At 38.4% G+C, this 25,715-nt stretch overlaps 1 pseudogene; it reads right to left on the minus strand.

Annotated features, from left to right (window-relative positions):
- Positions 1-14,442, minus strand: part of LOC141418107 (ATP-binding cassette sub-family A member 13-like) — a 38,300-nt pseudogene extending 23,858 nt beyond the window's left edge.
- Positions 14,443-25,715: the final 11,273 nt, after the last annotated feature.

Consider the following 25,715-nt stretch of genomic DNA (forward strand, 5'->3'; position numbering starts at 1 on the left):
TTCCATAGTGGTTGTACTAGCTTACATACCCACCAACAGTGTATGAGGGTTCCTTTTTTCCCACATCTTCACCAACATTTGTGTTGTTTGTGCTCTTGATGGTAGTCATGTTAACAGGAGTGATGTAGAACCTTAATGTGGTTTTGATTTGCATTTCCTTTATGGCCAGGGATGGTGAGCATTTCTTCATATGTTCTTTAAACATTTGGGCTTTTTACTTTGAAAAAGCTCTGTTCAGTTCATTTGCCCATTTCTTCATTAGGTCATTGATTTTGGGGGAGTTTAATTTTTTGAGCTCCTTGTATCTTCTGGTTAGATGTATAACTAACAAAGATTTTTTCCCATTCTGTTAGAAGCCTCTTCAATTTAGAGACCATTTTTTTTGTTGTAAAGGAGCTTTTTAATTTCATGTAGTTCCATTTGTCAATCCTTTCTCTTACTTGCTGAGCCATTTGAGTTCTATTTAAGCAGTCATTGCCTATGCCTATTAATTTCAATGTATCCCAAATGAAAAACCTTGGACTGATCTATTTTTTTTTTTCTTTTTGGCAGTACTGAGGATTTAAACTCAGGGACTCATGTTTGCTAGGCAAGCACTCTACTGCCTGCATTCCACCAGTGAATGCAGGCTTTTTAATGTGTTCCTAGAAATTATCCCAAAATCACCAAAAGGAGGGGGAAATGTATATTTGAACTTTCTTAAATGCTTAAAAAAGACCTTCAAGAATTTGAAAAGTCTGCTGAAAACAACCATGTTCATGTAAGAGTCCCATAAAAACGTAAGTAGGAGAGATTTCCATAGCAAAACTAATTTTCTGTAGATCTTTGAATGCACCTTTGAAAATACACCTCTTAAAACTTAGTGGCACATTCTTAAGGGAAAATACACACAACAGCATGTGGTAAGTGGTTGTCCAGTTGCGTGTTATGTCAGGTACTGTGAGAAGCCATGCAGCCCCAGACACTATTTCCCAGAAAAAGAAGAGGGTGGGCTTGGTGAGAGATCCACATATCTGTAGGAAGAACTCATCTTTGGAACAATGGAAAGAAAGACTTTGAGGTGTGTGACCACTAATGTCACCTGGTCCTCCCACCAATAGGACCTCTGGGAGATACCTGGTCAGAAATACCAATTTATTCCAGATGAGTAATAATCACAACAAAAATTGAGAACAGCATGTACAAAAGAAATAAAAGGAGGTTGAGAGTTTCATAATTATTAACAAATGAAGAATGAATGCTAAAAAAGATGGCTGCATGGAGCAAGTAAAAATATTTTATCTATTTCAAAATATTTAATAAGCTAAGCCCTTCTGTAAGAAATGCTCAACAGAAAAATTATTAAATTTGAGTGATAAGATGACAAGATAACAAAAAAGTATGAAATGTGAACTGAACAAATTTAGAAAGAAATAGATGCAAAAAAACATAGCCAACAGACAAATGATGACAAAAATGGAAGGAAAATAGTGCAGTTGATTATGCATAAAACACAGTAAGGACATAGAATGTACATAGAAGAAATGCAACAAAGAAAGAGAAATAAAGAGTTTAAAGAATTAGGGAAATTTTATGGACTAGGGGCATAAGAAGAGATTCATGTAATTGTACTCCCTGAAGAAGTACGACAAAATAGTAAAGAATAGTAAGTCTGTAAAGCTAGACTATGTTAGGGGATTCCATAGAAGAAAGCCTAAATCTGCTCATTCAAAGAATACATCTGTGTCATGGAACATTGTTCTAGCATGGTCAATGATGAAATGCAGTGTAATAGATATGTTGAATTTTCAGGTTATTGGCAGCTGGCCAAAAGTACCAAGACACATAAAAGATAAAATAGTAAGACTAAATACCAAAAATAATAGAGCTATTTTTACAATATATTTAAGGAAACTAAAAACCAATGATTTCACACCAAGCAAAATATCTTTAAATACAAATGCTACAAAGAATTTGAAGTATGTAAGGACTCCAGTTGTATTATCTTATAAGATCTTCTTAAGAAAATTACTGGAAGACAAACATCAGCCCACAAAATGATAACTAGAGAATTAGAGTAAAAGAGATAATGGTAAGCAGTGAATACATTTTCCAGTAAATGTAAGAATAAAATAAAAATGGAAATTAAGGTGACAAGGCAGATTGGAAATGTTACATTCCCTGAAATGTGAGAAAATAATATTACAACTAAGGGAAGGATAAGGGAAATGGAGAAGAGAGGAAAAATAAGTTAGAGCATACCCAAGTCAAGTTTTCATTTTTAAAATCATATTTCATATTGACAAATGTAGACTGTAAGTGTCTTTAACTGTATAAAAGATAATGTTAAGCTAATTATGTCAACTAAGTTTGTATAATAGAGGAAAGAAAGTATAGAATGAAATAAGAGAAGACACTTTAAGTTGATATTCTTCACATAAAGTTATAAGGTAACCACTAGGGAAATAATAAAACATTACTAAATATTAGTTTGAGAGAAAAATTATAAATACACCAAAAACAGAAGACTAAAGACTATATATATACATAAGATTGTATGTTTGTGTGTGTATGTAAAAAAACAGAAAAAGATGTGAAACAAAATACTTCAGAAAACTTTAATGAGATTGTGGATAAAGAATAGCAAACAAATGGAAATACTAAAAAAAAAAAGAAAGGAAGGGAGGGAAGGAAGGAAGATGGGGAGGAAAGAAGAAAAATAAAGAAAAAGGTTTCTCCATCTTTAAACTGTACAAGGTAGACTTATGTCCATAAAACATTAAATAAGACCCAGAACACAAGTTTGCAGACCAGTGCATAAAGTAATAGCACAAATATTCAAAAAACAAATACCACAGCAAAAATAGACAAGGACATCCAAATATTGCAGGGCTACTGTACACCTTTCTTACCCTAAGCCAGATCAAAAAGACACAAACTAAGGTTGGAAAAATCTTAAACTAAGAAAATTATCACAAGCTGAATTTTTTCCCCTTAAAAATAAGGGATTAGAAATTCTTTTCCAGTACCCATAAATCAATCACAAAAACAAATTAGTTACTAATTGATACAGAAAATGCCATAAATCCAAAAATGAAAATAATCAAGATAATTTTTACTGCAACGCAAAATTTAAGATTTAGCCATAGAATGTGGCAAGGATACCATGCAGTTGTTGAATTCTGTCCACATGATAGGTAAAACTATGCTACCAGTAGTTTTAATTTTTCTTACTATAAGTAAGCTGAGTAACTTTATGTTTAAAAATTCCTGAGAATTTCTTCCTAGGAATTAAAAAATTAACCTAGCCATCATTTAGATAAAAGAGAAAATAGAAACACTGCAAGTATCTAGAAAACAATATATTTTTAGCTGCATATCAGCTCTATAAGCTATGGTCAAAGTTCTGGTTTTTAAAAAAAGAGTTATCATCTAAGGATGTATATCAATTTAATGGGGAAAAAAGTACTTAAAAGATAAATAATTAACTGTTAGTCTCAATTTGTAACAGAAACAACATAGCATATTGAAAATACATAAAAGAATAAAAATAATAGCAGAAATAACAAATAAGTTAGAAAGGATTTTAAAAAAGAGATTGACAAAATCCAAATAAAGTTGTTGGAAAAAAATGTTAGACAAGAAAGGTATGAACAATTTGTGTACATAATGAACCTCAACTATCAAGGAAGGAGATGTGAAAGAATAACTCAGAAAGAGAGGAAGTAAAGAGGGCAAGGTAGGAGAATAGGGGCAGGGGGTACCATTTCATTTTTTACTTCATTTCCTCTCTAGGGTCTTAATAATTAAAAGGGGTTCATATTTAAGGTTGAGGTGTTGTGTGCCTCCACCAACTTCTACACTAACAGATTCTGAAGAGGTCCTTGGATTCTTGACCCAGTGGAGGCCCCATTATGCTGAAACACAGCCACAGGGCTCTCAGCAGAGGGGATACCAGATCTTGGACTTTCACCCTTCAACACTGTGAGCTAAATAAGCCTCTCTGAATAATATTATGTTGGGTATTGCTATAGCAACACAAAATGGACTGATGCAATATTAAGTATTTTTTCCTCTATTTTCTCCACACTAGATAACCATTCACTTGTAACAGTAACAATAAAAAGGGAATATAATAAAGTTAGGGATGTCTAAGTGATCTCAGAAAGAGATTTAACGTATTATCAAGAGGGCATGAATCCAACTAATATATTCCAGAATCGTCTCTGTAATCATCTCTATTCTGGAAACCCCAGAAAAGCAATACAAATAAACTGCACAATTAAAATTTACCTCTCTTATGTATTTAAGTCTTTCTAAAAGGATCCTCTGATCTTGTGAGCATTTAATTGTCACCATATATTTTCTGCAGGTGGCACCTCCTTGATTTACACTTTAGTAACCTCTTGTTAATCACATTTTATCTGCTGCTTGTCTCCATTAACACCATCCAGTGAGTTCGAAGACAGGAAAGTGATGAGTATGTTAAATCAAAGTCACACTACAGGAAGAGCTACACAGAGAAACTGGCTGTTGTCTTTGTCCCTCAGAGTGCAGAACTGTGATTCAAATGTGGGGTGGTGGCAACTTTCTATTTCCAGATTCAAACATAGCCCTGACCTCTACTCATTCTCCCCATCCCTGCTTCTCTCCCTGAGTCCCATGAACACCACCACCCAGGAGCAGTCCTCATCAACCTAAGAAAGCCCAGAATGTGGTGAGGGCAGCTAGAAAAGGAAGGACCAGTGCCTTTGGCCTTCTGCTATCTTGCCCTCTCCCTTTCCTTCCTTGTCCCCTTCAGAATACAAGGAGAGATGATCGCTGTTTCTGTTGCTCATCAGCTGTGCTTTTCACGGCCTTCCTCAACCACCCATGGATGGAGTATGTTATGATTTATGACTTAGGTGTGGAGGGGAGGCTGGGGAAGGAGTAATTTGAGGGACACCAACGTTTACATTTAGGCTGTGTGAATGATCAGAAGCACACATGCTCCTCCAGACCTGAGCAAAGGGAAACGTGAATCCTCTTTCTTCATCTTACTGATCCTACTTTGTGTAACTCATTGGTAGGGGAGGTCAGGGAGAAGAGAGGATGCCCACATGTATCAACACCTCTCCAAATATAACACCATTCAAAAACATCAAATCCTTCCTGACCTTCAGCATCAGTAGTTGGAAGAATTGTCTGGCAGTTAGAGCTGCCCCTGAACAGAGTAGCCTGCCACTCAGAGTATCCAGTCTGCTCAAGTCAAGCAGGATGAGTCACTATGTACTACAACTAGTGAGGTAGGAAGATAGACAATTAGTATTCTATTCCAAGAGAGGAAACGTAACTTTCCAAGTCTTCAAATCACTGTCTCAAGGTCCTGTGACAAGCAAGTGACAAAGTTCTCTCATTATTCAGTCTGAGAATCTAAAGGGATCTCAGGAACTCCATAGAGAGAAGACAAGACTCATGCCCAGGTCCAGTACTTTGAAGAGGCAGCTTTTGAGGTCTGCAATTCAGAATTCTGATCACACGCAGAATTCTCCTTCTAAAGGATTTCTCCTAGATTTTGGTTGTTGGGTGAAGATGTGATGACAACTGGGATCAGTCACTCCTGCCACTTCCAGAGCCTTGGTGTCTCCCAGTCTTTCTCCCTTTCCTGTTCTTATTAGAACCATGGGTGTACATTACCTGCTACATTAAGCAGTGGGTTTGTTAAGTTTAAGAGCTGCACATTATTCATCTGCACATCCCGCCCAGAACTTAGAAAAACATATGGCTTCAGTGGGCATGAAAAAAATCTTTTCTGAACAAGTGAATGTAGTAGAAAAAGTCAGTGGTGGTGCATTTTCAAGGCAAGGCATTTAACCCTGAGTGAATGATTACTGGCCACTTGCTTGTGTATCAACTTGCAGATGTTAGAGTCAACTGACAAGGGAACTTAAACTGAGGGGGGTAAACTGCAATGAGGAAATGGGTAAAAACCATGTAGTTGGCCAGAAAACATGTATCACAGGGAGGTCTTCCCATAATAAAGATAAAAAGAGAAGGGGAGACTTAAGTCTACTTCTAGAATTTGATCAATCCCAAGAGAGGCATATTTTTAAATAATCTAATAGGAAATAATAAACTTAGGCAACACCTGTACACCCTGTAGCACTCAGCCAATGAGGAACTGGGGAGAGGAATCTGCATGCTAGAGATAAAAATGCTTATTGTAACCGCTCTGGATATGCCTAGATCACCAGACACTTCATTTTGCAAGAACGTCTTTAAAGTCTCACTTTCACTGTCCTTCATGTGTTTCTGAGTTCATTCTTTGAATTTGGACAGGTGAGCATATTTCTCATAAATGGAAGAATAAATGTCACTTACTCTTTGTTTGTGAATTTGGCTAGACTTAATTCTTCATTGCACAGAACTGTGTCTTTTGTTAAAATTCGCATCTCTGACCCTAGGCACTAAGCACATACTTGTCCCTTTTGTGGTCATCAAAACTCATCACAGATGTCCAAACTTCCATACATCTCAAGTTAAGAAGCGCTAGTGAAATCTGAGCATGACTCATGAGACAATGAAACATGCCAGACACCCCAATATAAAGGAGTGGAATGCATGAGTGACAAAGTTTCCACACAAATGCTTAACAATGATAGTGGTAATCAATGGTTCATTGGGGGAGTGGAATGAGGGTCATGAAGATGCCATGAGACCTTTGGGGAGCTAACTGAGCTGAGTCAACTGCTTTAGCTGTACTTCTAAGTTTCTTTGAAGATAAATGACCTCATGTGTTAGGAAGTAGGAAAGAATTTTAAGAGAAGCATTATTACTACTGATGTTGAGAGAAAGAACATGGAGAAGATGGATGATTCCATCCTTCTCCAGCAGGGAGAAGAGACTGTAGCAGACATGTGGGGTATGCAAAAGGGTAGAGTTAGAGAGTTTAAGGAGTGTATTTCTTCCATTTCCCTTCACAGTTCATGTCATCAACCATCTACCTATGTCCGGTCCCACTCAGTGGTCAGGGAAGGCTGGGAGCAGCTGACAGGGACTTCCAACAACTCTAGGCTCTGGGAGTATCAGGCATGTGAATTTATGTTGAGTACAATAACTACTAACTAAATAGAAGAAAGGTATTTACTAAGGTTAACCGATGTAAAGCCCAAGGAAAAGAAACAGTCAAAATGTATAAATGACAGGTCTGTTGGATTGAGCTGATCTTTTTTAAAGCAGGAATTTGACATTTCAAGCCTGATTCTCTATCAACCCTTCAGTCTCTACTCCTCCCAAGACATGTCAAGATCCAACTGCAACATCTTCTGGGAACCACTGCTCAACCAAACCCAACAGGCTCAATTTCTCCTTCTTTTGGACCCAACTCAAGGATGCTGTGGATTGAAGGAGGTGAAAAGCAGTAAAGGAATTGACAGGCACCCTTTCAAAGAAATTTATTTTTTATATCAGGAAAGTCTAGAGTATTATTGTGGTTTTTGTGGTTTTGGAAAACAAGTAAGTTGGCTTATTCTTCAAACCATTACACTAATATTTGAACTCCTTTGTATTCATGAAATGTACTGTAGTTCCAATCATGAAATTTTCCATGTCAATTATTATGTGCTGATATTTTTAAAGATAAATGTCTTGTGATAGCTGCCTATGAGTCATGGGGCTGATGGAAACATTCAATTTCATCAAGTCCTAGTCTGTGTTCACGTCTTCAGTCCCAAAGTAATATTTCCTAATGCCTCTCAAACATTGGCTCCATGGGCTGCTGGGAGATAGTACATGGAGAAGGAGAGGAAGAGGGTGAGAGAGAGAGAGAGAGATTGAGACAGAGAGAGAGAAGAGAGAGAGAGAGAGAGAGAGAGAGAGATCTGTGTTCAAGGAAGACTGGAAAATCTGTTCAGTAAACTCAAACAGGCTTTGTTGCCATGGATGAGTTGCCATGCTCCTACCTGGATTTAATTTCTCCACTTGATGAGGTCTTTTCTCCTTCAAGAACACAGTGTTCCCCAATTCCCCAATCTTACTAGATTATTCCCATTAGCATCCTACTTAAAAAGGAAACATTTTCTGCCCTAATCCCCTCTCTCCACTGCCCATTTCTCGTTTATAACAAAACTCCTGAGAGACTTTGCACTGGCTGGTCCTCTGACCTGGAACACTCTTTCCTTTGTGTTTCTGTACCTTCCCCTCTAACATTACCTTCCTGGGAGGGTACAGCCCAACCACATTAAGAAATCCAGCTCCCTGCTTCATGCTCCTGACTCTCCCCACAGATCATACATTTCCTCAACCACATAGCACTTACTTCCTTTCAAGTCCAGTGCAATTTTATTCCCTACTGCACATAGACTTCCCCAACTGTAAGTGACTCTCGAGCAGGGACTTTCACCTGTCCCATTCATTGCTTCATCTCCCAAACCCAGAGACTGACAAATAGCACATAAATGTCACTGAGTACTTAGTACATTAATGAATATGTAGCTTGTTCAATAAGCTGTAGGAAGCCACTAACAAAAACAGAACAAGTGTGGCCTACAGTCCATACCATGCTTTAGAATTTTTATTTAAGTGGATGAATTCTGGAATGATCTCAGACTCTCACTCATTACAGGCACACTAAGCCTTCAGCAATGCAGACACTTAAAAGCAAGATGTAAAGGAAAACTAGAAAACAAACAGGCAGCTCTGAATTTAAATCTTTCAGAGAACTGAAATAAGGAAAATGAATACTTCTGAGGAGTTATGTTGTGGTGTCTCAGTGAACAGGTGAAGAGAAATAATTTCATGGTATCAGATCACACCTGGACATTCCACTCACTCAGGCTTTCTAGCTGGATGTGTGTCATACACAGGAATTGGTCTTCCAGAGGTGAAAAGTCCTGTCTTCATCTGTCTCACTCAGAGCCTCCTTTGTCATCCTCTCGTGATGCCTGACAACCAAGCACTGTGATCAGGAGGAATGGGAAGTTGTCAGGCCACCTCCAGCTTTCCATCAACACATCTGTTGGAGTGACTATAGTCCTTTCAGGGAATATCCTGTGACAAAGGAGATAGAGTAACCCCTACCTTGCCCCCCTCTGCCCTCCTCCTGAGAACCAGACTTGAGGAAATTTGCATCTTCTCACCCATACAATTGAAATCCTCTCTACCCCGTAATGTGTACCAAACCTTAGAGATGGAAGGAGACTGTGAAATGGGATTCATCTTTAAAAAATACCATCATAAAGTACTGACTTCTCCAACCATCTAACAGAGTAATTATTTCTCAGGTTTCTTAGGTATTTAAGAGGGAAGGAAGCATCTGTGTATGACACCCAGCCAGCAACACCAGTTTTCTTGCTTTTTGCAAAATGCTTTGGGAACATTTTCCCAATGTTGAAAATACTCAAAGTCAAAAATAATGCTTCTTTGGAAAGAAAGAAAACCTTTCATTTTACAAGGAAAGACTTTATTAGTCTCACCAATGATGTGCCTAATAAGGCAGTCCTTGAGTCAAAATAACGCTGGCCTCTTTCTTCCTGATCCCATGTTCTCTCCACCTCACCAGGATACCCAAGACAGACAACATTAGGTGGTCATCCTATCCTCTCAAGCCTTTTAGCTGACCACCATGAGACATACTTCCTGTAAGCTTCATCAACAAGGTACTAATGAACTATTTCGAATGAGGCATATTGCTAGACAGGAATGGGGGTTGGGGTAAGACATCAAGTCACCAACCTTACAAAGAGGCCAGATCACTGCACAAGAAGTCTTAAATTCTTCATGATGACTCACTGCTCTACTCCAGTCAGGTGGAATGTGCATAAATTGAAACCTGCAGCAGCTCACTGAAGGAAAAGTGCCTGGTCCCGTTCTCATAGCTAACATCACACTCAAGTTGTCTCTTTAATAACCTCACATTCAGTCACTCGCTTTCCACTATGCTTTCAAGAGAGTGTATGAAAGTGGTACGATCAGAGTCAATCTGCAGGGACAGCAAATGACCCACAGCCTGAGTTACCCAGGGCCAGGTGTGGGAGAAGGATACCATGAGAACAGCATACATCCTGGGGAAAGGAAGGAATCTAGGCTGAGTCCAGCAGCCTGGAACAATATGGCTAACCCCCTTTGACACACTTGAAAATTCTTTTAGGGTCTGAATGCACTCAGTTCAAGCTCATCCTAGAGTTCAGAGAGCACCAGCTGACCACAGCATCCACTCCAGTTTGGAAGCACTGGCTCCTGGTCTTGTGATAATACCACCCACCTTCTCCAAGTCATGTCATCCAGCTGTTTTAGTCTTTAAATGGAACTTCCTGTTCTCTCTGCTACTATGGATATCTCCAGACAAATCACACACTTCCAAAAGTTCTCAAATTACTTCCCACACACCTAAGCCACCAACCTAGACCCTTATGGAATCCCTCACCACTCTGCATAGCATGCAGCTCATGGCCTATTTTCCCCTATTTCCCCAAGGGTAGGGGGGTAGAGTTTGGAGCCAGGCACACATAGCACAAGAGAATATTGTTCATCAAATTCATTCTAAAGGGACTTAAAGTTATCAAATTTAACATTGATTTCAAATTTAATCCTGGCATCAAATTTAAAATGCCACTTGATCACATTAAGTCATCTGTTTCTGCAGGGAATTGATTCCTGGACCCTCTGCTCATACCAGAATCCACAGACACTCAACTCAAGTCTCATATATAATATAGTTCATTATTTGCCTATAAAGATCCTCCTGTGATCTTTAAATCATTGCTACATTCCTTGTTATACCTAACAAAAAGCCTATATATATTTCACTTCATTCACATTGATTCAGCATAGTGCACGGCACATGGTTAATTCAAGTTTTGCTTTGGAGAGCTCTCTGGAATTTTCAAAGAGTTTCAGTCTCCAGTTGGTTGAATCTGTGGATACAGAGCCCATGGATGCAGTGTTAACTGTATCTCAACCCTTATATTTCTACCTGACTAGTCCAAATATATAAAAAAGAACATTAAGACATCAAAAGGAAGAAAGGATTTTTAATGCTCTTTGGGATGTCTATAGAAACGCTCAAAAATCTTTTCTCTACTCTGTTATCCAGACACAAAGCTTCTCTCCCTGCAGGTGGACAGTAGAGGAAAGCTTGGCTGACCATGGCTACTCACAGGTCACTGTTGTGGCATGGATAAGGGGTTGCCTGCATCTTTGTAGTTGGCTCCAGGGCTTCCTGCCCAGTGTGCAGCCCTTTCAATCATGTCTTGCAGTGGGACAAAGATGTGGTCTATTTGAACCCATCAGCTGATAGACTCTGAAGATGGAACCTCCAAGATAGGATTTTTTTATTTCTTTTTTTTAAACCACATCTGTTTTCATGCTGTGTAAGATACTGGTCCTAACTGTGTATGTGACATTGATACTGGTGTGTTGTTCCCAAATGCATGTCTTGGCATAGTTGATGATTGAAGATGCTGGATGAGAAGTTAAGAGTTAAAGCAAGTACAAAATTTATTGAAAGGATAACAAAGCACCCTGACAGATGGGTCTCAGTGAAAGAACTAAGCCATAGAATGGCTGAAATTTAAGAGATAAATACATGGAGCCTGACTTTGGCACCCCCTACTTTACTTTGAAGTTGCATCTATAATTGGCTGTCTAATTAACTTCTTGTTGACCCTATCCTTATCAGACTGGGCATTCCAGGAGGACCTTGTCCATCCTGTCCTTGAGACCTGCCATACACGTTTTATGACTACTGCTCATTATTTTGGTGACACAATATTTTTGTTTATCTTGGGAAAGTTTGCTGTGCTATCTTCCTTAAGGAGTCTGTATTTCATCTCTGTAGATGTTTGTCTTTAAGAATGCTTCTGTCTCCCTTATCTAGGGGAAAGACATTGTACTTTATTTTTTGGGTGAGAAACCCACTCCTCATGTCTCCTTAGATGTTTGCTTTTAAGGATGCCTTCCTTTTGCCTTTATCTAAGACAAAGTTACTTTTGCCATTTATTTCCTTTACATTCTCAGAGCCATTTCTGCCATTTATTCCCCCTCACATTTGCTCCCCTCACAACATACGATGGCAATTTGAGAGATGCTGACCTGATGTGCCTGCTGACTAAGGAATTGTTGAAAATGACACCTAAAGTACGGTATCAGTGAAAAGAAAGCAACATCACAACTTAGTGAGGGGCATATGTGGCCAGCACTGATCAGACTAGAAAGCCAGTGGGGTTCCAGGATTCTCCACAGCCCCCTACTCCTCCTCCAAGGTCAAACTGATGTGCAATGCCTCAGGTAATTGGTGGTAGGCTTGAACCAAGACCTTCCAATTCCCAGTCTAGTGCTCCTTTTAATTTTAATAAAACTGTATTGTGGTATCGTCAACACAAAGATGTTACTTGTTTTGCATTTTAGTAAGCCTTGAAAAATTATATGAGGCCACTCAAATAATCAGGTATTACTTCCCTCAAGTTGCCCATAACTGGGTGCCCAGAATCATGTCTTTGGGGTTATGTGTCATTCATAGCCTATTTTGAGCTAAATTGTGTTCCTTAGATCTTTTCTTCACAACCTTCAGAAAAGCCAATGGATGCCTTGATCTTGAATTTCCAGCTTCCTGAGCTATAAGACAACAAAGTTCTGTTATTTAAAGCATTCAAGCTGTAATACTTTGTTATGGTGGACCAGAAAACCGATACAATACCTTAATAAAAATAATTAAATGGGAGCATGGGTGTGGCTTAGTGGTAGAGTGCATGCATAGCTTGCACAGGCTCTAGGTTCAATCTCCAGGACCAAAATAATAACGTTGATTAAATATTTATTCAAAAAGGATATAAAATGTATTTACCTTGAATAAGTACAGTTAAAAAATGAAAACCAATTGGCCTCTATATTTTGTCTTCCCTTCCCTAGGACATTAAGATACTCTGATAAAAATTAGGAAATTAGAGGGTGACTTTAGTCAGGAAAAGTATGTGAGAGTTCACCATAAATAATGTCAAAAATAATGAAAACAGATGCAGCAAGTAGCATTGTCCTTAGGTTGGAGGAAGTGCTATTATTCATAGTATGAGGCACATTGTATCACTAATTGAATGTGTATATTTCTGCTTTACCTTATGTTTTATCTGGAAAAGGCTTCTTTTTTATCTGAGCTAACATAAAACACCCTTAGGGAGACAGATGCAGAAATGACAACCTATTGGAGCTGGTGCCTATGTGGACATAGTAGTCTCCAGGATTCAGACAGACTCCATAGCCTAGAAGTGGTCCAATGCCATGCAAGAAGAACGACTGATCAAGATGCTGCCCGAGAACCAGAAGTACCCAGCCCCTGAAGGGTTAAACATCTTGCCCAGCGTTCCTTCTGAGGAAAGTAAACAAATTAGGACACATTAACTTCTCTTTCATCTCAATGCTTACTGAGGAGATAGAGTGGAGATTATGCAACTGAATTTGAAAATGAATATACATTCCTTCATTAAAAATTGCTTGAAAGAGTCAATTTTGTTCATATGCAAAATTTGCTACTCATTAACCCAGTGAAAATTCTCCAATTTTAATATATGTTCTCTGTCATGCTGATACTCACATCTAAATGGAAAAAAAAAAAAAAAAGCAGCAGTAGCAGTTAACACACTAGTATGAGATTGCATCCCAAGGCAACTTGACAGAGAATAAGGCAGAATAAAAAACAGAGGGAAAAAAGTCTATGAGTAGTAGGGAAGAACCTTTAAAAGACTAAGAAAAAGTGAATGTTCCAGTCTGGATTCAGGAATTCTAAAACACATGTCCTCACTGAAGTAGTGGGTGTCTTATGGAAATCGTTTTATGACATGAAATTTTGCAAATATAATTATGGAGAGGTCTACAAGTCTCTGTCTCAAATTTGTGTATTAGAAATGGAAACACAGAAATTGACTAATACTGGGAACAAACACATTGTTTCAAACATTTCTCAGGTAAAGATACTGAAGATGCCTTGGTATTTTTAGGGTGGTTTCAGGAAGGAACTAGAGAAGGTGGTGGGGAAGAACACCTAGAACACAGCCAGAATGGACTTGAGAGATCACAGACGCTATCGGGGTGGGATAGGACCTGAGGCTCCCAAGTTTGCTATGCACTATGAAGAAGGCCTGCCAGCAAGAGTCACCATTGCAGCCCCAGGCCACACAGTCCCTAGGGGAGAGGAAGAGGGGAAGCAAAGTGGCCCTTCTCTGCCCTGCCCTGGTTGTAGTGGTACTCACAACAGAGGAGTTTCTACCTATTCTAGGATCGTGATCTATTAATGAGATCAAGTGATAGTCTTTTTCCCCCTGTCAGGATTTTATGAAGAAAGGAATTGAGAAGAACTGAACACATGTACAAACATATCAACATGTGTATACATATCCACAACATGCACAGAATCACGCAGCAAATTGAAAACTCTGTAGACAATATCGCAGCACGGTACAGCTGTTAGTTACCAGTGTTCACCCTCTTGTCCATCAGGCCCATTTATTTTGGTCTCAAGCATATATGGAATATCAGTTTCAGGTACAACCTCCTTTCCAAAAGGACTCATATAAAGAGCTAGGTTGCAACTTGCCCTCAGGAAAAGCAAACAGCTCCAGCCAAAATCCACAAATAGTGTCAGTAGTGGAAACACATAATTAACAAGCAGAGTTCTTTTCTGGCCAGTTTCATACTGTGCAATTTCTAAACCTTAAAGGCAGGAAGAGATCTGTGGCTGTTCAAATGATAGAGCTAGAAAAGTCCCAAGAGTCAGTCTTCCATGTTAGTATACCCTGAGTCCCCACAGCTGGGAAGGTGTTTCCCACTGTGCAGGATCTTGGGGTGACCACTACAGAGTATTTCCATGTTCCTCAGATAGGTTCTGAGTCTCAGAGTCAAAGACATGTCCTTGATATTGACCTGAAAGGTTTGAGGGGATGGTCAGTGCTCTGGCCTGGCCTCCACACAAGCCCCACTGGAGCCAGACCCTCCTCACTCAACAAGAGGGCATGGTATGTTTGATTTCAAGAGCTTCTCAGAGTGCAGAGCCCCTTTGGGCAGGAGATGGACACACAAGATCTTTGCTGTCAACTGGGCCTTGTGGCCCAAGGTTCAGATGGAATGAAACACCCACTCAGCACTCCTTAGTGGGCATCTGTGGATGTCTAAACCTCATCCTGCTTATAAAATGAAAATGATAATAATCTGCTCTGTAATAATCTTCTAAAGATAAAGGAAATAAAGCATATAACAAGACTGGTCTCAATCAGTATTTCATAGTATTAGAGTTATTAATATAGGATATAAAATGGAGTTCTAATAGAGGGGCCAATTAAACACATGGCCTTTGCCTTGCTTTGATATTCAGATATCAGCTCAGCTAACAGAACAGGATCAAAACACTGTTCTATGTGCCAGGTAGATTTTTCAGACTTCCAAACCAACACCCACCCCAACCAAGATGAAAAGTATGGTGCCCCAATTGATCTGTTGCAGACATATACCTGTTCTAGATTGGCTGATGCAGGGCAAAGCTGACAGCAGTGGTTTTCAATATTTTTAAATTTGTTTTCCCTATCGATGCCCTTCTCCAAGATGGCACCACATGTCTGAAACTGCTGATGACCCCAGCAGGCAAGCAGGCAGTACTGACCTGTTCTGTGTCACATTGCTTCTCCAGTGTGTCTACTGAAATCACTAGTGGAAGAGGAATAGTGAAGATGGAAATGGAGTATGCAAGAAGACAAGGATCCTGGATGAATCATTACCAGGTGACTTATGTTTATGTATGAAATTTGTATATTGTATTATATTATATTATATTATATTATATTATATTATATTATATTATGTCATGTTTTCCCCAAAATGTTGAAGCAAAAGTGATGCCTTTGGACAATCACCATGTTCCCTCCATGGCTTTCCTTGGCCCTGATACTCTGCCTGGCATCTGCTAGAGTTTCCATGAATCAGGCTCCTGAGACATCATTTTTGCTGTGAAATTATAGCTAGGGCTGGTATTTATGGGTTAGTCTGTGACTGAGTGAAAACTCCCTTGGAGATACTATTGTTTTCTAAATAGTATGGGTGTGCCACTAAGCTTGGATGTTCTTATTGCAATGACAGTGCTGGGAGCCATCAAAAAGCCAGACCTATGAGTGCTGCAGAGCTGACAAGACACAGCTTTGCTTGTGTTGCAGTTTTGCTACTTATTCCTTGTCTGCCATAGAAAAGTTCTTTCATCCATATAAGTTTCAGATGCCTCATTTGTAGCACGGAGAAAGCAAAACTACCCATGGGGTTGTTGTAGATATTAAAGTTTACACCCACACACTCACACCCACACACACACACCTGATGTTACTGTGTTAGTGAATAATAACTGTATTATATTCCTAGTTGCTAAAGACAATATCTAGGCTCCAGTCAGTTATGTTTCTTTTATTTCTCTGCATGGAACTAAGCAGAACATCTAGAAAACAAAAGATTAGAAAGTACATTGTCCACTGTGGGGGTGTTGTTTGTATGGAGAATGCTTACTTTTACATGGCATGGCAAATTGGGGCTGTTTTTGTATTGCATTTTGATGTGCTGACCATTTGTCATGGATATGCTGCTCTATATTCTTGCCCTAGTAAGCTTGATTAAACAATTTAGTTGCATATATTTCCAGATGTTCAATACAATGAAGAGTAACTTGACCCATTATAATGTAGCATTAACTATCTTCCATGGGAAGAATCAAAGCTGCTTTTTAAAAAGACCTTAAGAAGCTGAGTCATGTATATAATTAGGAAACACAAATACAGAGGCAGTAGACATCACACACACACACACACACACACACACACACACACACACACACACAGACTCACAGACTCACAGACACACACAGACTCATGGACACAAACATTTGTGGGTATAATCAGCCTTCTGTATTATGGGTTTGTATCCACAGATTCTCTATCCATTGACACAACCAACCCCAGATCAAAATGTTTTAGTTATGTCTGTATTGCACATACACAGACTTTTTCCTCCTCATTATTCTCTCAAAAATACAGTATAAAAACTATTTATTTTGCATTATACATTGCATTAGATATTAGAAGTAATCCAGAGATGATATAACACATATAAGAAGATGCACCTTGATTATATGTAAATATGATACCACTTTATATAAGGGACTCAAGCAACTGCAGATATGGTATCTCTAAGAGGTCCTGAAAACAATTCCCACAGTTATGGAGGGACAAGTGTACACACACACACACACACACACATATGCACACACACTCACATGCGCACACACAAGTAAGGGTAGGAATGAGATTAGAAGGCCCAATCAGTCTCCCCAGGCCCTTGTGTCTAAGCTCCTTCCTCTGAGTAGAAAGCAGTGATGATTCCCTGCACAGTGCATTTAATCTCATAAGACAAAATGAGGCTAGGCATTAATTTCTCGTTCTATCACTCTGGATATTTTGCACACTCATGGTATCTTCAAGCAAAAAAGACACTGCTAAGGAGAAAGGATGAAATTTGGAGGTCAGGACATTGGGCTTTGAGAGGACTGGATTCGAGATTCTCTTAGCTTCCTGAACCACTCCATCTCATTATGACCTGCGGCGAAAAATGGTGAGTGTAAAGGACGGTGGAAGAGGAAGCATGGGAAAGATATATGGGCTGCTTTCAGTAGTAAGGGCACCAAGAATACTGAGAAGACTCACATGTAGGGGAACAGAGAACAACATAAGATGAAATTCTATATAATTTGGTTCCAAGCTGCACATAACAATAAATGATGGGAACTGTTTTCCATGAAGTAGATATAATTGAAGCAGACTAGAAGACTGGAGAACCTCATGTGTCTGTCCCTAAAAACTGTTTCCTTTAAGTGACTCCCAGCTACTGCCCCATGGGATTTGATTCACTCTAGGCATGGCAGACACCTTTGCTCATAACTTGCTGAGGTGAGCTCTTCTGCACATTTAAGATGTTTAGTACAGCCCCTGACCTCTTTGTATTAGATGTCAGGAAGACCTCACCAGCATTGACAACCAAAAATATCTCCAGAAATCACCAATTTTCCTCTAGGGGAAAATCACCCTTATTGAGAATATTAATTTGAATCAAGTCACAGTAAGTTTCACCCACATAAAAAATTCCAGTCAGGTTTCAGTACCTCATTCTTTATCAACCAGGATGTTAGGAAACCTTCCAACATGAAAGACCTCAAAATAAGATAATAGCAAAAATTAGTTACAATGGTAAAAACAAGACCCTAAAGATAAAGATGATATGCTTAATGGAGGGGAAATATCAGAGAAAAAAAATGACAAGAAATATTCTTTTAATTAAAGGATAATAGTCCTCAGATTAAAAGGATTTATTGAAGAAATTTCCAACTAGAATAATAAAGTACAACATTTTGCAAACAAATTTTCCCATGAGGACCAACTAGAAAATATTAATGATTTTTAAAAAATCTTTATGACAACTTCAAAAGGCAACCAAAGCTGCAAAGACTTAAAGGTCTGAGAGCCAAGGTAGAAGGGACACACAGGATGACTGGTATTTGGTGCCACCAGGACTGAGAAGCTTATCCTCCTGCAGTCCCATGGGGGTTGGACATCAGGGCCTACCAATGATGTGGACAATAGTAAGCACCAGATTTGCAGATGAGAGCACTCCCATCTCAGCAGAGCTGTTCCTCAGGAGAGGAAGGAAACTGAAAACTGCTTAGAATGTGGCTTCCACATAACTTTCTGCTAGAAGCAGAGAAATGACATTATCTGGAGGAAGACAGCACCATCTGGAGACTCAAATTTATTTTTACAACTTGTCATTAATTATGTCTGGTATTCAATGAAAACTACCTAATATCTGGAGGTGAGACAAAATAAACAAAAACTAAGAGGAAAACAAAACACTACAGAAAAATACCAACAAAATACACAAGTATCATGCATAACAAATGAAGTTCAAAAATGTGACAAATATGCCCAAAAAACTACATGTTAATAAAGGGACTTTTAATAAAGAAATCAAATCTATAGAAAAAAAGAATAGAATTTAAATGAAAAGTACAGTAACTGAAATAAATAAATCATTGATAATGTTAATAGCAAATGATACCCAGTTGAACAGAGAATTGATAAATTAGAGAGGGCTGGTAAGAGAGGGCTGGCTAAGTGGCTTAAGTGAAAGAGTGCCTGCCTAGCAAGCATGAGGCCCTGAGTTCAAATCCCAGTACTGCCAAAAAGATAAATAGATATCTGGATAGATAGACAAGTACAATAAAAATATTCCTAGGGATATGTCCAAAGAGATGTAACCTGGGATACAACAAAGACACCTACACACCCATGTTTATTGCAGCACTAATCATAATAGCTAAGCCACGGAAACAGTCAAGATGCCCCACAACTCATGAGTGGATTAAAAATGTAGTATTCATATACAATGGAATCTTATTCAGCCATAAAAACAATGAGATGTTATCGTTTGCAGGTAAATGGATGGAACTGGAGTTCATCAGCTTAAATGAAGTTAGCCAGGTTCTGAAAGGCAAAGGCCATGTATTCTCTTTCATATGTGGAATAAAGGCCAAATACAAATACAGGCAATATTATATTCACATAGAAATATATACAGAGCATGTATCAAAAAGTGGGACTGGTAGAGAAGACCAAGGGAGGGGAAAGAAGGAAAGAAAGATAGCCAATAATAATAAAATACATCACACCTGTGCAGGAACAAGACAAAACGAAACACACTGAAAACTGTTAAACACAGGATAGGGGAAAAGGGTGAGGAGTGGTTACATTGACTTAAGCACAATGTATTATAGCTATAATACCAAGGCAAAAATCCACTGAACAATGAACAGACACCTAAACAATGAGGGACAAGAATGAAAAACAGGTCGGACTAACAGGAGAGGGAGAGTAAAAGAAGGAAGTTAAGAAGGTAAATATGGTTGATGTACTTTCTATACAAGAATAAATAAAGAATTTTTAAACTTGCTGAAATCACCATAAGAAGAGGACTAAGGTAGAAAAGAGAAAAATGGAAGGGATGAACCAATTCAGAATATAATATATACATACTGGGAAATGTCATAATGAAACTCCATATATAGCTATCCCAAACAGACAAAAATGTCTTTTTTTCCAAAACAGAGGACAGAAAGTAAAACAGGTCCTGTCTGGTGGTTGGTACCAGTGAGAGTAGGGGAAGACATAAGGAAAAAGGTGTAGGAGAATGAATGTGGTGGAAATACAAAGTACTCATGTATGAAAATGGAAAAATGAGACCTGTTGAAACTATTCTAAGAATGGTGGAGGGGGAATAAAGGGGAATGATAGAGAGGTGAATTCAACTATGATATATTGTAAGAACTTTTGTAAATGTCACATTGTACTCCCAGTATAGCAATAATGTTACAATAAATTTTTAAAACGGTAAGAGAAAAATTAACAAATTGAAACAGAGAGAGAAAATAAAAGGTTGGGGAGCATTGAACAGGATATAAAAGTATAGGCACAATGTGAAAAATTTTATTCCTAATTGAATTCTCAGAGGAGGGGAGAGACAATGGTCAGAGGCAGTACTTTAAGAGATAATGGCCAAGACTTTTCAAAAATGTAAGCCACTGACTCATGAAGTGCTACAGAATCAAAGCAGGACTCTCATAAAGGAAATCCCACCTAATAAGTCACAGTGAAATTGCATGAAAGGGAAAGAAGAGCAGATGAGGAGGGAGAAGGGAAGAGGAAAGAAGAGAGAGGGGAGAGAGAGAAAGACGGAGAGGGAAGGGAAGGGAGAGGAAAGGGAAGAAAGAAGGAAAGGAAGACAGGGAGGGAAAGAAGAAAGAATGTAAAGGCTGAGAGGAAAACATAAGTATCTCACAAATGTTCCCAACAGAAAATAAAATACAGCCTCAAAATACATGAAGCCAAAATTGACATAATTAAAAGAAATAGACAAAACCACAATCATAACAGGAAACTAAAGTACAATGATAAAACAAGCAAACAGTAAGGACACACAGTTCCAGATCCTTCATATGCAGAAACCAAGATTGACTATTTGCAGGGCATTAAGCCAATCTCAACAAATTAAATCATATTGATAGAGAACATTCTCTGACCATTGTGAAATAAAGGTAGAAACCTGTAGCATAAATGTAAATAGAAAAACCCAAAACTATAGTCTTACAAATAACCCAAATCTCAAAGGAAAAGAAATTATACTAGATATGAGAACATATTGGAATTGAATGATAAAGAGAGTGACATACAGCTAAGGAAATGCTGAAAGGGAGATGTCTACTCTGCGTGCATGCATGTGTGTGTGTGTGTGTGTGTGTGTATTATAAAGTAAGAAAACTTGGAAACCAATGATCTCAGCATCCATCTCAAAAAGATGAAGGAAGGAAGAAAGAAAGGAAGGAAGGAAGGGAGGAAGGAAGGAAGGAAGGAAGGAAGGAAGGAAGGAAGGAAGGAAGGGAGGGAGGGAAGGAAGGAGAGAAAGGATGGGAGGGAGGAAGGAAGGAACAAAGGGAGGAAGGGAAGGGAGAGAAAGAATGGGAGGAAGGAAGGAAGGGAGACCAATGAGAGTAAAATGATGAAACAATAAAGAACCAAAGTTAATGAAATAGAAAATAAACAGAAAATATAGAGAAGCAACAAAGATAAATATTGTGCATTGTTTTTTGGAAAAGATTAGTAAGAATGGTAGCTTCTGACAAGATTGATAAAAATGAGTGTGAGAAAATAGGGTGAGGAGGAAAAAGAGCAGAAAAAGGAAGAGGAGCAGAAGAGAATATTAAATTGAAATGGCCAGGAATTAAATAATCTTCAGATTTAAAGATGTTAGTGGGTAAAATTACTCAGGAAATTTCCATCTTGTGCCATCTTCTTCAAGATGGTATTTGTGAATGCAAACCCACAATACATGGTAATGAAACAAAAGTGATGGCATAGAACCCAGAAATCATGGTATCCCATGCACAGGAGCAGAGGATTTCCAGGCAGGTAGCAGCAGGTTGGTGGAGGGAGTATGAGGAGGAGCCCTGCAGCTGTCTGCATGGACAGAGGGACTGGACATAAAGAAGATGTGCTGGCAACCTGGGGAAAGGGCAACGAGTAGCAAATGTTACATGTAAAAAAAAAAAAAAGTAAAGGAAATATTTAAAAAGGGAATTTCATTATCGTGCATTGCCTGGCTCTTAAATGCATTATTTATTTAGTCATTATGTTTTATGAAAACAAAAATGGTCATATAGCTGGAGTGGGAGCAACCAGGCATAGAAATAATATAGTGCTGAACTCAATTTGCATCTTCCTAACAGAAATCAATGGATAATTTCTCCAACAAATAAATCAAGAAATGCTACTATAGGCATATCACTTATCATTTCCATAAGAAATTGCTATATAAGCTTAAAGCAATTAGTTCTAGGGAGTGAAAATGGGAGGGGAGGGTCTCCACTAGGGAACTCTTTCCAAGTTACAGAGTCAATAGCTACGGATACAAAGAACGTTTGCATCAGAGTTATTTTTTTTACAAACAATTTAAAAAACAATATGGTAGCATGATCATTTTGTGAAAATATCTGTGTCTATGCTCATTTCAGTACATACAAGTCCATCTGAAAAAGAATTCCAAGGCTTTTACAATAGCTATCTATGATGAAATGATGCATGAATTTTTTTCAGGCTTATTTGTATCTTCTAATGCTTCTACAACAGAAATATATTGTTTTGGAAATAAGCAAAAAGTTATTTTCAAAAGTTATATAATGAATAAAATGACATACAGAGTGGCTAAACATGCCCAAGGATTGCATCAATATAACTTTAAATAATCATTTTACTACAGTGTCCAGATACCAGTTATAGGATGAAGAAATGTATATATGACCTGGGTATAAATTTTCAAAGAATGCATAGAGTAAGGTGAGTTAATTCTTGAGTTAGGGTGTTACACATGGAGGGTAAAGCACTAGCCTAACATGCAAACAGCCCTGGATTTGATCCCCAGCACCACATAAAATAAAACAAAACAAATGGAGATATGCTTCTAGTCTCTGTTATTAATCCCACATCACCCAAACCCTGTCTTCACAATGTCCCTGTTCATGAAGGGCTGAGTGGTGTTGAAAAGAAAATAACTATCATCAGAATCTTCATTCTCCGAATTTGGGTAGGCAGGGTGAAGAGATTCACTTCATGATCTCAAAATCCCACATTCTGGGTCCCCAAATACTTGTAGAAAAATATCAGAATCTCTGCCTCTTTTTTTTCCTTTAATTTTATAACATAAACTTACAAATGGGAAGACCCATCCAAAAGTGGTGATGGTTATTGCTCAACAGCACGTTGAACAAATGTGGCTCCAGTAAGTTTCACACTCTGAGCCATCTACATCAACCCAACACCATTGTAGAGGCAAAGTAATGGGATTGTCTGCATCCTGGGCAGAAAAATCTTTCAAATCCAAGTCCGTCCTTGGTTTTCTACAACAAAACACTTTTTTAAAAAGGTGTTTCAATTGAAATAAGTTATTTAAGACAATATCATTTATTTTAAAATACAGATTAAGTATCTCTAATCAGGAAATTTCCTTGGGTTTGATCCCTAGCACCACACACACATACACACAAACAAAAACTGGTCAGAACATCTAAAATCTAAAATGCTCCAAAATCTGAAGCTTTTCAAGTACCAAAATGAAGTTAGAAGTGGAAAAATCCCATACTTTTAAAACTTTGTTTTGTGCACAAAATACTAAAATTATCACATAAAATCATCTTCAAGCTACATGTATAAGCTGTGTGAAACTTAAAACAATTTTGTCTGTAGATTTGGTTTCTATCTCCAAGCTAACTCATTATGGATATGTAAATATCCAAAATCTGGAACCAAGCACTCAGAAAAGAGATACTCAGCCTGTATTTGCAACCTGTGTAGAGTAGTAAATTCAACAAATTTTTTTTTCATAAAAGGGAAGGACTGAGCCTAATAAAATGCTTTGCCTCATACATCAGGCATATCTGAGCCCTGTCCTATGTGAGGTAGAGTACCAGTACCCCAGAGACCTAAGCATTCTGACACTCTTCCTTTCCTGGTCTCCAGATCTTCCCCCGTCTCCAGATCTTCCCCCAGTTTATTTAGGCTATTGAGTGTGACCCTGGCATGCTTCTGGCATAGTCGGTGTCTTCCTTGGAGTCACTGTTTCTCAGTCCAGGCATCCTCCTCTCTGCCCTCTGTAATTGGTCAGGACTCGATCATACCCCTCTCGAGATCCTTGCAAGAAACTGGCTCTCCTGTGTGTTCAGTAAATATGTGTTAATCAAGGAACGTTGGCACAGGTCTGTAATACCAGCACTAGGGAAGCTGAGGTGGGAGGATCACGAGTACCCGGCCAGCCTGGACTACAGAGCAAAGTCTTGTCTCCAAAAAAAATCAAAACAAAACAAATGTGTATGTGTGGGTGTGTTATCATAGCAGAGCTATGATAAATATTTGTTAATTGATACCTTTTTAAAATATGATCTCTACATTTTCAAATCAATGCAGCTGCTTTCATTTTGCTGTTAATTTCTTTTGCAACCTTGTTTTGTAACCCACAGTTCTTGCATTCTAATCAGAAGCCTTCCTTTTTAACTACATTCTTCACAAGTCAAGACTTGAATCTTGAAAACTTCAGGTATAAGCAAATTTTGGAATGTATTTAGTTCAAATCCTTCAGGTTACAGATAAGAAAGCGGAAACCCAGAGCGGCAATGTCATCCAATGACTTCATGGCCCAAGGACTATGACACAAGAGGCAGAACCATGGAGCAAATGGACCCCAGCCTGCACACAAGCATACTTCACAATTACCACGTGTCTGCAGCTTTTCAGTGAATTTGTTGACTTTGATGTGTAGGTGGCTTTCTAAGAAATTTCTTATCAATCTGTTTGTCAGGGCTTCCTAAAAGGAAAGAATGTCACTTAACATTTTCTTTAATTGAATAATACTCATTAGACTTATTCAAAGTTTTGCACCATAGGAAAAATACACAAAGTAAATCCACTTAAAAGAAGTTTTAAAACATCACTATAAATAATAGTTTAAGGTTTTGAAAACAATGACAAGGGTTATGAAAATTCAGATTCTAGTTTAACTATGCACTTACACTGAAATGAATGTAAAATGATTAATTGGTTGCTCTTTGGCCAATTTTTCTAATAAAACTACATACTGATCCTTTACTCCTATAAGATTCCTTCCTTCAGCTTGCCTTATCCTGATCAGTTGTAGAGAGGGTCACTGTAACAAAAATACTGAAGGACTTCAGCATTTCCCAAGCCATCTTTTAAATCCTGAGATGGGCAAGCATCACCTTTGAAGTGTCTTTCATTATATCATGTGTGCAGTTCTTCTTGTTACAGGCTGGTGTTGAGAGTTCTTGCCTTCATAGACCAAAGAATTGGCTAGTGAGGCAGCAGATTGACTAGGTAGACAACAAGGTCATCACACAATGTAGGATTTATTAGAGAGAAAGGAAAACCTGTCCCTAGAGATGGCCAGGGAGCCCGGAAAATCAGTAGCTCTCTGTTGTTTGCATAGGACTTTTTTTATTTGGTTCTTTTTGTTGGGGAGTCAGGAGTCAGGGGTGAGTGGTTTTTTGACATATCTCTGCAAGAACATATACACACTCCTGTGAAAGCCTCCTGTTTATCAGCCTTGTGGCATTTGGAGGTATCCCCAGG

Source organism: Castor canadensis, chromosome 2 (assembly GCF_047511655.1).
Source record: "Castor canadensis chromosome 2, mCasCan1.hap1v2, whole genome shotgun sequence".
NCBI lineage: Eukaryota > Metazoa > Chordata > Mammalia > Rodentia > Castoridae > Castor > Castor canadensis.